General features: G+C 45.2%; 1 pseudogene; it reads right to left on the bottom strand.

The window, feature by feature from the left end:
* Positions 1-1140: 1140 nt before the first annotated feature.
* LOC112396732 (actin, cytoplasmic 1-like) lies at positions 1141-2336 on the bottom strand (annotated as a pseudogene).
* Positions 2337-12499: the final 10163 nt, after the last annotated feature.

Raw genomic sequence — 12499 nt, 5'->3', positions numbered from 1 at the left:
GTGCAAAGTGACTTGTTCATGCAGTTCATGCAGTCAGCCATTTATTCCTCCATTGTTTCAATATTTATGGAGTGATTTCTGTGTGCCTGGCACTGTCCCAGCACTGGGGATACAGCAAAGAATAAAACAGATATGGTCCCTGCCCTCACTGAACTTAACATTCCTGTAGGGAAGATAGGCATTCGGTAAACACATTACTCTAATGTGTTAGGTAGACGTAAGGGCTTTGAAGAAAATTAAAGCAGGGTAAAAGATAGGAAAGGAGGTGGTGGGCGATGAGTGGTGGTAGGTGGTGGTGTCTGTTTTGTTTTGTTTTTTCTTTAATGTGTACACTTTATTGAAGTGGTCTCAAGTCAGTGTACAGGTAAGCCCTGGCTACCTCTGCACCCCAACCCGCTCCCAGGGGGACCAAGAGCCTTCATACATCTCAAGTTGGGGGACAAAAAGGGGGGCCACGATGGCTGACCATTCAAAATAAAACAAACGAAAAGAACAAGTATTAAAGCGAAGATTAAAAAAAAAATTTTAGAGTACATAATTTACGCAAAAGCAGTGCTATCACCCTCCCCTGTGTGGACTCGGGCGAGGACTGGCCCTTCTCCTCAGGGAGAAGCAGGGCAGCTTTTTGGAAGGCAAGGGACTTCCTGTAACAATTCATCTCATGATATTTGGAATGACTATTAAAAATAAAGAACAATGTACAATCAAAGTCCTAGGCTAGGGGCTTCCCTGGTGGCACAGTGGTTGAGAGTCCGCCTGCCGATGCAGGGGACACGGGTTCATGCCCCGGTCCGGGAAGATCCCACATGCCGCAGAACGGCTGGGCCCGTGAGCCATGGCCGCTGAGCCTGCGCATCCAGAGCCTGTGCTCCGCAACGGGAGAGGCCGCAACAGTAAGAGGCCCGCGTTCCGCAAAAAGCCCTCAGCTACCTTGTAGAACTTTGGGGATGCTCCATCCAACCAACTGCTGTCACCTTCACCGGTCCAGTTTTAAATCCTGAGTCAAGCACACACACACACACACACACACACACACACACAAATCAAAAAAGACCAAAAAAACACACCAGATAAAGCTATGCCAGTCTCATCTCATTTTCTGCACGAGTTAGGTTTTGTCAAGAAAAGGGTGTAACGCAACTAACAGTCCACCTGGAAGCATTTGCGGTGGACGATGGAGGGGCCAGACTCAGTGTACTCCTGCTTGCTGATCCACATCTGCTGGAAGGTGGACAGCAAGGCGAGGATGGGGCCGCCGATCCACACGGAGTACTCGCACTCGGGGGCGGCAATGATCTTGATGTTCATTGTGCTGGGAGTCAGGGCGGTGATCTCCTTCTGCATCCTGTCGGCGATGCCTGGGTACATGGTGGTCCCGCCAGACAGCACCGTGTTGGCATAGAGGTCCTTGCGGATGTCGACGTCACACTTCATGATGGAATTGAAGGTAGTTTCGTGGATGTCACAGGATTCCATGCCCAGGAAGGAAAGCTGGAAGAGACCCTCAGGGCAGTGGAACCACCCATTGCCAATGGTGATGACTTGCCCATCGGGCAGCTTGCAGCTGTTCTCCAGGGAGGAGCTGGAAGCTGCGGTGGCCATCTCCTGCTTGAAGTCCAGGGCGACGTAGCAGAACTTCTCCTTGATGTCATGAACGATTTCCCGCTCAGCCGTGTTGGTGAAGCTGTAGCCACGCTCCGTGAGGATCTTCATGAGGTAGTCCGTCAGGTCCCCACCAGCCAGGTCCAGACGCAGGATGGCGTGGGGGAGGGCGTATCTCTAGTAGATGGGCACCGTGTGGGTGACCCTGTCACTGGAGTCCATCACGATGCCAGTGGTGCGGCCAGAGGTGTACAGGGATAGCACAGCCTGGATGGCCACGTACATGGCTGGGGTGTCAAAGGTCTTGAACATGATATGGGCCATCTTCTCACAGTTGGCCTTGGGGTTCAGGGGGGCCTCAGTCAGCAGCACGGGGTGCTCCTCGGGGGCCACCCGCAGCTCGTTGTAGAAGGTGTGGTGCCATATCTTCTCCGTGTCCTCCCAGTTGGTGACAATGCCCTGCTCGATGGTGTACTTGAGGGTCAGGATGCCTCTCTTGCTCTGGGCCTCATCATCCACATAGGAGTCCTTCTGGCTCATGCCCACCATCACGCCCTGGTGCCGGGGTTCCCTGTCCCGGGAGGAGAAGGGAGGGGATGGAGGGGAAGACAGTCCGGGGAGCCTCGTCGCCCGCGAAGCTGGCCTCGCACATGCCGACCAGGAGTGCAGCAGTTGTCGACCAGGAGTGCAGCAATATCGTCATCCATGGCGAACTGTGGGGAGAACAGGACCATGAGGCGGGGGTCGGGTGGGCCGCCCTCACCCTACCCACTTCCCTGGTGTCTGTTTTAGATAGGCTGGTCTAGGAAGGCCTCTCTGACATGGTAACATTTTTTTAATATGTAATTTTATTTATTTTTAAAATTTTATTTATTTATTTATTTTTGGCTGCATTGGGTCTCCGTTGCGGTGCAGGGGCTTTCTCTAGTTGCATTGAGTGGGAGCTACTCTTCCTTGCAGTTTGCAGGCTTCTCATTGCAGTGGCTTCTCTTATTGCAGACCATGGGCTCTCGGTGTGCGGGCTTCAGTAGCTGCAGTACGCGGGCTCATAGTTGTCGCTCGCAGACTCTAGGGCGCAGGCTCAGTAGGTGTGGCTCATGGGATTAATTGCTCCGTGGCATGTGGGATCCTCCTGGACCAGGGCTCGAACCCATGTCCCCTGCATTGGCAGGCAGATTCTTAACCACTGTGCCACCAGGGAAGCCCTGTGGTAACATTTTGAGCTGAGACTGGAAGGAAGTGAGCTATGCATACGGATATTCAGGAAGAGACTTTCCAGGTATAGAGAATAGCAAGGGCAAAGGCCCTGAGGTGGGAGGATGGTTGGAGAGTCTGGGAAAAAGCAAGAAAGCCAGAGCAGAATAAATGAGGAGGAAAGTGATTTTAAAGTCCATTATCTCATTTGAACCCTACCACAGTTCCCCAAGGTGGGTGTTATTAACCATAGTTTTACTGATGGGGATACTGAGACTCAGAGAGGTCAGGTCACTTGGCCAAAGTCACACAGCAGAGAAAGCTTCCAGCCCTGTGCCTCTGTGAATTTTTCCCACTGTACCACATAACTTCTCTGGACATTACAATTGGGTGGCACTGCAGAGTGGGACCAAGGGTCCAGAGAGAGGGTGAGAGCTGGATAAAACTGCAAGGTGGTTTACAGTTCCTAAGATGTAGGGAAGGTGTGGCTCTGAGTGCCGGCAGGGCTTGCTCCTGTGGCCAGGAGGCCCGTGGCAGCCCGAGCTGTAAGGATTCTTTAAGGCTGAAGCACTGGGCTGTGACAGGGCAAGATGGATGAGAGCACTGGACTTAGTACCCGACTGAATTTCCTGAGCAGTTTTCATCCAGATGGTCTCTGGGAGAATAAGGTTTAAGAAGATTGATTCCCCGGGAAGGGAGGACAGGAAGGAGAAAGGGCTCCTGGCCTGTCTGCTCCCAGTGGAAACGTCTCTTGTCTTTGAATAAAGGAAACTACTGCTTTGAAAGGTGTGACTGGACGGGCTTAGTGGCTCGTGTGATTTGCAGGCCTCAGGAGTGGGGTGGGAGGACAGGAAAGGGGTGGTGATGGCTTTCCCGCCTGGGAGGAGGGCAGAGGGGGAGGCACCCCTCCTTCTGGGCAGGGGCACCCGCATCCCGTGCAGTGCTAGGGGTCCACTCGGGTGCAGTCTCCTCAGCCCCGCCTGGATTTCTCCATCCTCTGCTTCCTCTTTTACTTCTGAATGACTTCAGGTCTCCTGTTGACCCCAAGTGCTCACAGCTTCATGCCTCCAGGTCTCTTCTCATGCTGAGCCTGGGCTTGGAAGGCCACCATTCTGTGGTGGGGCGGCCAGTGACGTGACACTTACTGTGTGTGTGTCGGGGGATAAATGAGACAGAGAACTGGCATCATGGCAGGAAAACTGGCATGAAAGTTGCAGAAACCTTCTGGGAGAGAAAGGACCAAGACTTGAAGGTATTCAGAGCTTTGGGAGCGTGCATGTGAAATGCTGTGAATGTTCTGAAACTAACTTGGTGATGGTTGTACATTTTTGTGACTTGACCAAAAACCATTGAATTGAACACTTACAATGGATGAATTGTGGGATGTGTGAGTTGTATCTCAATAAAGTAATTATTAAAACAACACCAAAAAGACCCAGTGGCAGGGGAGGCTACTGAGGTCCCTGAGATAAAAATCATCATGGGACAGGCTTGGGACTGGTGGGTTGGCTGGTGGCTCTGCGTGGGGCAGAGAAAGCAGCAGAGACTAAAATCTGCCTCAGTCCAGTTGTTCTGGTTTGTGTCCTGGGATTTTGTGTGTAGCAAATTATTTTTTTTAATATACTTTTAGAAAATTTCAAACAGATGAAGGTACCAAAGGATTCATTAAGAAAATGTCAAATGGAACGTTTTAAATATCCCAAAAGAGAATAGTATAATGAACTCCTGCGTACCCATCATCCAACATCAACAATTATCAACTCATGGCCGTTTTTTTTTTTTCATTCACATCCCCGTTCACTTCTGCCCTTTCCAGCTTATATTGAAGCAAATCCCACACATCATATTTCATCTGAAAATAACATTATTATACCTAAAAGAATTAATAGTAATTCCTTAAGATCATCAAATATCCAGTTATTATCCAGATTTCCAAATGCTCCATTAATGTCTTATTTTTAGAAGTTTTAGTTTGTCTGAGTCAGGATCTAAATAAGGCCACACATTGTGATTAGTTGATATATATATATTTTAAAATAAATTTATTTATTTATTTATTTATTTATGGCTGTGTTGGGGTCTTGGTTGCTGTGCACAGGCTTTCTCTAGTTGCAGCGTGTGGGCTTCTCATTGTGGTGGCTTCTCTTGTTGAGAAGCATGGGCTCTAGGTGCATGGGCTTCAGTAGTTGTGGCATGTGGGCTCAGTAGTTGTGGCTTGTGAGCTCAGTAGTTGTGGCTCATGGGCTCTAGAGCGCAGAATAAATAGTTGTGGTGCACGGGCTTAGTTGCTCCATGGCATGTGGGATCTTCCCGGACCAGGGCTCGAACCTGTGGTCCTTGCATTCACAGGCAGATTCTTAACCACTGTGCCACCAGGGAAGTCCCATCTGAGTCTTTTTTTAATCCATAAGTTCCTCCTCTTTTTTTTTTTTTTTTCTTGAAGTTGGTTTGTTGAAGAAACTGGATTTTTGTTCAGAAAAGTTTCTCACAGGCTGAATTTTCCAACTGTATGTTTAGCAAGCTCCTCTGGACTCTGAATTTCCTGTAAACTGAAAGTTGGGTCTCGAGGTTTGATCAGGTTCAGTTTTTTTGTTTGTTTTTTTCTGTTTTTGGCAAGGCTATGTCGGTGGTGGTGTGTTATTCCATCAGGAGACACATAGTGTCTGGTTGTCTTTCTTTTTGTGATACTCAATGTCTAGATCCATAAATTCATAAGGGGCTGCAAAAACTATCATTATTCCTTCTGCATTTGTTGCAAAGAGAAACTTCTCCTCATCTACTATTTGGTTTCCCAGTGGTACAATTCATATAGGAAAGGCAGGATAAAGCTGGATTTATCCTTTTTTTCTACCAGTCTTTAAAAGAATGAGTTAGTTTCCTATCATCCTCCTGAGTTGGTTGGTTTGTTTGCTTTCAGTATCATTATGAACTCATAGATTTAAATATATTTGGTGAATTTCAATCCACTGCAGTTCGTTTTATTATTGATGTCTTACTTGTCCCATCTTTGTCCAATGGGAACACTTCAGTTGGCTCCCGAGTCCTTTTGACGCCACCCTAGTGGTCTTTGAAGAGTCCTTGCTGGCTGATATGATACGGCTCATCTTGTCCATTCCCTGCCTCAGAATTGGGATCAGCCATTTCCTGTGGGTGAATAAACCTAGGTACGTTTGTGGAGAGGAGCATCCTCTCTTACATCCTGTGTACCATTTTGGCTTGGGCACTGCATGACTCAAAGAGCTCAATCTGGTCCCATTACTGTGGACAGAGCAAGTGGCCGAGGTCTCAGCGTAAATAGCACTTTCTCAAGAAAGCCCTCAGTGTTCCCCCAGACCACATCAACAGCCCCTCTTTTACATTTCTTATTTTACTCATTTTGGCAACAGTCAACATTCTTGGTTGCAAGCAACAGAAACTATCTCTGCTGACTTAAATAGAAAAAGGATTGATTTTTTAAGAAGTATGTATTAGGATGTTGGTTTGCCTGTACTGACAGATAAAGATAGAGCATTTATTTCTCTCTTGTAAAAATGTAAGATGATAGGCAGTTGGAGCAGGGGAGGCTGCAGGGTGACTCTGCTCCTCAGAGTTGTCCAAGGGCCCAGGTTCCTTCTGTCTTGTTGCTCTGTATCCTCCATGACAGTGCTGTCCAATAGAATTTTTGGTGATGATGGAGATGTTCTTTACCTGTGCTGTCCAGTACAGTAGCTACTGGCCACATGTGTATATTGAACACTTGAACATGATTAGAGCGACTCAGGAACTGAGCTTTAAATTTTATTTTATCTTAATTAATAAATTTAAATTACTTTAGGCTCATGTGGCTAATGGCTCCAGGGTCAGACAGCATATGTCTAGAAGTTGTCCTCATCTGCCTGGCTGTGAAGGAGACTCTACCAATCTACCTTGTAGATTTCAGGATGGGAAGAAGGAGGAGGGGCAAGCAGCTTCCTTCTGAGGACACACATCAGTTCCTGTCCCTTCCCATTGGCCAGAACTTAGAGGGTCAGACTTTGCTGCAAGGGAGTCTGGGAAATGAAGTCTCTAGCTGGAGAGCAGTTGCTGCTACTAAAAGGAAGAAGAGGGAGAATAGATATTGGTGGGCAATTAGAGACAAGGAAACTGGGTAGCTTTAGACTGTTGCCAGGAGGTGTGGACAGCAGAGAATTAGGTTTTGAGACCTCCAAGGCAGACATAAATCTCAAAATTCTCACTGTGTTGCTGATCCTGTATCTTGCTCACTCTGTGTCTCCTGGGGCACAACTGAGGGGTTAATATTGCCACCCCAAATCTTACAACAGGATCCCCAAGTTCCACAGCTAGCTGTATGGTCATTTCATTATTTAATCCTCAGAAAAAATTCTAGGAGGAAAGAACTATCACTATTCCATCTTCAAATCTCAGCCTCCATCTTCACATCACCTCTTCGTGTCTGTCTCGAATCTCCCTCTGCTGCTCTCTCATAAGGGCACTCGGCATTGGATTTAGGGCCCACCTGGATAATACAGGATAAACTCCTCTTTTTAAGGTCCTTAACTTAGTTGCATCTTTTGCCATATAAGGGAATACTCTCAGGTGCTCAGAAAGGACATAGACATATCCTTTTGGGGGTCAGCCTTTATCCCACTACAACCCAACTCACAAACCTGGTAAGTAGGTCCCTGGGTTACACAATTGCAGACACATGGTGTTTAACATGGTGGCCCTATTGGTGACAGCAGAGCTGGGATTTGAATCCAGGCCAGCCTGATTCCAAAGCCCACTGTTTCCATCTAGAATTTAACCTCTAAAGGTTTGAGAGTTAGAGCAGTTCAAGAACAGATAGCCGTGGTTAGCCCAACACTGGTTAGATTCACGCTGAAGGCTAGATCTGAAGTTCTCATCCCGGATGAACTTCTCAGCTCCAGCCAGGATCAGGGGTTTTCTTCTCTGTCTCTCTTCCCCCTCTTACTAGTTCCTTCACTGCACTGGTGGGTTGTGCTGTGCCTCTAAAAGAGAAGAATTCCTCACATCTGTAAAGTGATTTACCCTTTATAAAGCAATTTCATATAATATAAAGTTGAGGACTTTTTTTTTTTAGAATTGGTGCTACTTATTGTTCTTGATTTAAAAAGCAGAAGAATTGAGATCCTTCGGTATTTTTAAGGAAAAACAGCCCCCAGATTAAGTTGACTTTGTAGCTGACCCTTGCTTGATTCCTTTTTAGGGTCAGTGGCCTTTGATAGAAAAAAAATACCCTCACTCCTGCAGCCTGAGGAAGTGGAAAGACAAAGGAGACTTGATCAGCTCAAGGCAGGAAGAAGGCAGCCCAGCGTGGGAGCTGCTCTCCAGGGCAGGGGGCTGTGGAGAAGGGAGCTGCCCAAAGGCCTTGCTTGCCTCCATGGGGAGGCTGGTTCCAGGCTCTTCAGAGCTGGGTGCCAGGCTGGGAAGCAGTACCCAGGGGACCAGCCCCTGACTGGGTATGGCTGCTTTTCCCCGAATCCTAGCATGTGCACCCTCAAGGGCACTCATGCCCATTCACTGCAAAGCTGCACACGTTTCCATACTCAGAACCCATATCGACACGCACTGGTGCGCGCACACACACACACACGTCTATTTTTGAATAATACTTGCTAGCACTTATTACATACTTCCTGTGTACTGGCACCATTTGATCAAGTGCTTTTCACTCATGAATTGGTTTCAGTCATTACCACAACCTTGTAAGGTAGGTAATATTATTTTTCCCATTTAACAGATGTAGAAACTGAGGCACAAAGAGACTAAGTCACTTGCCTGAGTTGGATTTGAACCCAGCCCATCTGGGCCTAGAGTCCACACTGCTTCACCCAGGCCCCCATCTCCTCTGGTGTGACACATATGCGTGTACACACACACACACATTGTGCCACTCACAGTGCTACCAGTTTGTGTGCAAATGCACTCTGACACACACACTGCTGACCCTACACGTGCACTCCTGCTGCCCCTCCTGCCTTCCTTCCCCTCCTAGGGACCAGTTTTCTTCTGAAGCCAATGACGGAGGCCCGGCCAGCCGGGTGTCAGGGTCAGGATGGGGGCAGGGTAGCCGCTGACAGGGTGATGGAAAGCAGGAAAGTCACAAATAAGCAAACAGCCCTGCCTGGACACAGCCTCGCAGAGCGTTTCCTGAATGTCCAGGGACATGTTTATTTTTCGACGACTATCCAGAGCCGACCCCAAGTCTTTTCCTTCCGAATGGCCGTCTTGATGGAGCCATGGTGCTGTGGGTCTGGCTTGTTCAGAGCTGATGTTTACAAATGTCTCTCTTCTCTAACAGAGGCTGGGAGGCCCTCGTGGGGTGGGTCCCGTCTTACTTTTCAACCTCATCCCTCCAACCCCAGGTTCCTGGCTGCTGGCTCTCTGACCCCACACCCTTCAGCCCACTCCAGCTCCCCTTCCTTTGTTTGAGCTGTCCTTTGCCTGGGATGGCCAATTCCTGTTTTCTAGGTAAATCCTACTCTCCTTCCTGGGTCTAACTCAAATGACCTTTCCTCCAGGAAGCTTTCTAGGATTCTTTCAAGGTATAAGGAATCTCTTCCTTTGCATGGCACGGAAAAAAAAGTTAAATTTTAATTGTGGTAAAATACACATAACATAAAATTTACCATCTTCGTCATTTTTAAGTGTACAGTTCAATAGTGTTAAGTACATTCACACTGATGTGCAACCATCACCACCATCCATCGACGGAACTCTTTATCTTGCAAAACTGAAACTCAGTCCCCACTAAACAGTACCTCTCCATTCACCCGTCTCCCCAGCCCCTGCAACTACCATTCTACACTCTGTCTCTGTGAATCTCACAACTCTTGGTACCTCATATCAATGGAATCGTACAGTATTGTGTGTGTGTGAGTGTGAGTGTGACTGATTTATTTTACTTAGCATAATGTCCCCAGTGTTTATCCATGTTGTAGCACACATCAGAATTTTCTTCCTTTTTAAAGGCTGAATAATATTCCATTGCATGTATATACCACATTTTTTTTATCCATTCATCCATCAATGGACACTTGGGTTGCTTCTACCTTTTTGCTATTGTGAGTAATGCTGCTATGAACATGGGTATATATTTCTTTGGTACTTTGTTCTTTTAACACAGCACTTGTTTGTCCATTCATTTGTTGATGGCTATTTGACTATTTTCCAGGTTTGACTATTATAAATAAAGCTGCTATAAATGTTTGTCTACAAGTCTTTATATGGACCTATGCTTTCATTTCTCTTGGGCAGATATCTGGGAGTGGGCTGGATATGCTAGGTGTATATTTAACTTTCTAAAGAGACTGTCAAACTGTTTTCCAAAGTGGTCATACCAATTTACATTCCTAGTAGCAATGTATGAGAGTTCCTGTTCCTTCATATCCTCACCAACACTTGGTATGATAAATCTTTTTTATTTGAATTAATAGGTGTGTAGTGGTGTCTCATTGTGGTTTTAATTTGCATTTCCCATTATTTCTCATTTCTCATTATTTTTCACTTCTTTGGGAAAGTGTTCAAATCTTTTGCTGATTTTTTTATTGGGCTGTTTGTTTTCTTATCATTGAGTTTTGAGAGTTCTTTGTATATTCTGGATATAAGACCTCTATCATATGTGATTTGTAAACATTTCTCCCAATCTATGACTTGTCTTTTTACTCTCTTAACAGTATCTTTTGAAGAGTAGAAATTAACTTTGTTGAAGTCTTATTTATTATTTTTTCCTTTATGTATAGGCTTTTAATGTCATATCTAAGAAATTTTTGCCTACCCAAAGTGACAAAAATTTCTAGAAATTTTTTTTTTCCCTTTGGGGCTCCACCTTTTAATTGTCACATTTTAGGGAAGGAACAGAGTAGGTGATGTAATAAAACAAAAAAGTAGGCATTTCATCACGATCACACCAAACTGGAAAGCAAAACATATCACTTGATAGCCTTGGAGGAGTGTATTTATGGAAAACTCCAGGATTCTCTGGAATTCACACTATACAGGAAGCCCTAGTTTCTCATCTCTCCTTAGCAAGGTAGAGAATAAGAGAGAAAAGAAGTCACTACCGGCAGACCGAGAAGATGGCAGACTAGTGTCTCTGATAAACCACCTTATCGGGGTTTGGATGCCAGTTTCTTTTATAGCACAGAAAGAAGTTAGAGATGAGGAAGTAAAGTAAAAAGGCCATACGTTTTGCAAATATCCCCTGGAACTGCCAGCCTGGGTGAGGGGATGTGTAATGTCATTTTTTTTTTTTTTTCTTTTGGCAGCCATCCACGGGTGGGCAGGGTCAGACTGTCTCCCTCTGGGTCCCGACTCCTGGAGGTGGGAGGCAGCGACTGCTGAACCCGAGCACGGGTGACCGTGGCTCTCTGCGTCCTTCCCTGACAGTTTCTGCCCTGCTGGCCAGTGGGCAGTGAGCCCAGCGTGGACGCCCTCCCCCACTAGAATTTTTATAGTTTTAGATTTTACATGTAAGTCATGATCTATTTTGATCTAATTTTTTTACATACATATACATAAGTATATATATTCTTTTTTTACATTCTTTTCCATTATAGGTCATTATAAGATATTGAGTATAGTTCCCTGTGTTATACAGTAGGTCCTTGTTGGTTATCTATTTTATATATGGTAGTGTGTATATTTTAATCCCAAACTCCTAATTTATCCCTCTCCCTTCTTCCCTATTAGTAACTGCAAGTTTGTTTTCTGTGTCTTTGAGTCTATTTCTGTTTTGTAAATAAGTTCGCTTGTATCCTTTTTTTAGATTCCACATATAAGCAATATTGTATGATATTTGTCTTTGTCTGGCTTACTTCACTTAGTATGATAATCTATAGGTCCACCCATGTTGCTGCAAATGGCATTATTTCATTCTTTTTTATGGCTGTGTAATATTCCATTGTATATGTGTACCACATCTTCTTTATCCATTCCTCTGTCGAAGGACATTTAGGTTGCATCCATGTCTTGGTTATTGTAAATAGCACTGCAGTGAACATTGGGGTAAATGTATCTTTTCGAAATATGGTTTTCTCCAGATATATGCCTAGGAGTGGGATTGCAGAATCATATGGTAGTTCTATTTTTGGTTTTTTAGAAGAACCTCCATACTGTTCTCCATAGTGGTTGTACTAATTTACATTCCCACCAACAATGTGAGAGAGTTCCTTTTTCTCCACATCCTGTCTAGCATTTGTTATTTGTAGGCTTTCTCATGATGGCCATTCTGACTGGTGTGAAGTGGTACCTCATTGCAGTTTTGATTTGCATTTCTCTGATAATTAGTGATGTTGAGCATCTTTTCATGTGCCTTTTGGCCATCTGTATGTCTTCTTTGGAGAAATGTCTTTTTAGATCTTCTGCCCATTTTTTGATTGGGTTTTTTTTTTAATTGAACTGCATGAGCTGTTTGTATATTTTGGAGATTAATCCCTTGTCAGTTGCATTGTTTGCAAATATTTTCTCCCATTTTGTGGGTTGTCTTTTCATTTTGTGTATGGTTTCCTTCTCTGTGCAAAAGCTTTTAAGTTAAACTAGGTCCCATTTGTTTATTTTTGTTTTCATTTCCATTACTCTAGGAGACGGATCCAAAAAGATAATGCTGCTATTTATGTCAAAGAGTGTTCTGCTTATGTTTTCCTCTAGGAGTTTTATAGTATCCAGTCTTACATTTAGGTCTTTAATCCATTTTGAGTTTATT

This window comes from Neophocaena asiaeorientalis, unplaced genomic scaffold (genome assembly GCF_003031525.2).
Source record: "Neophocaena asiaeorientalis asiaeorientalis breed wild unplaced genomic scaffold, Neophocaena_asiaeorientalis_V1.1 scaffold484, whole genome shotgun sequence".
Classification (NCBI taxonomy): Eukaryota; Metazoa; Chordata; class Mammalia; order Artiodactyla; family Phocoenidae; genus Neophocaena; species Neophocaena asiaeorientalis.
Note: the sequence above shows the minus strand (reverse complement) of the source record. Positions and strands in the feature narration are given on the sequence as shown.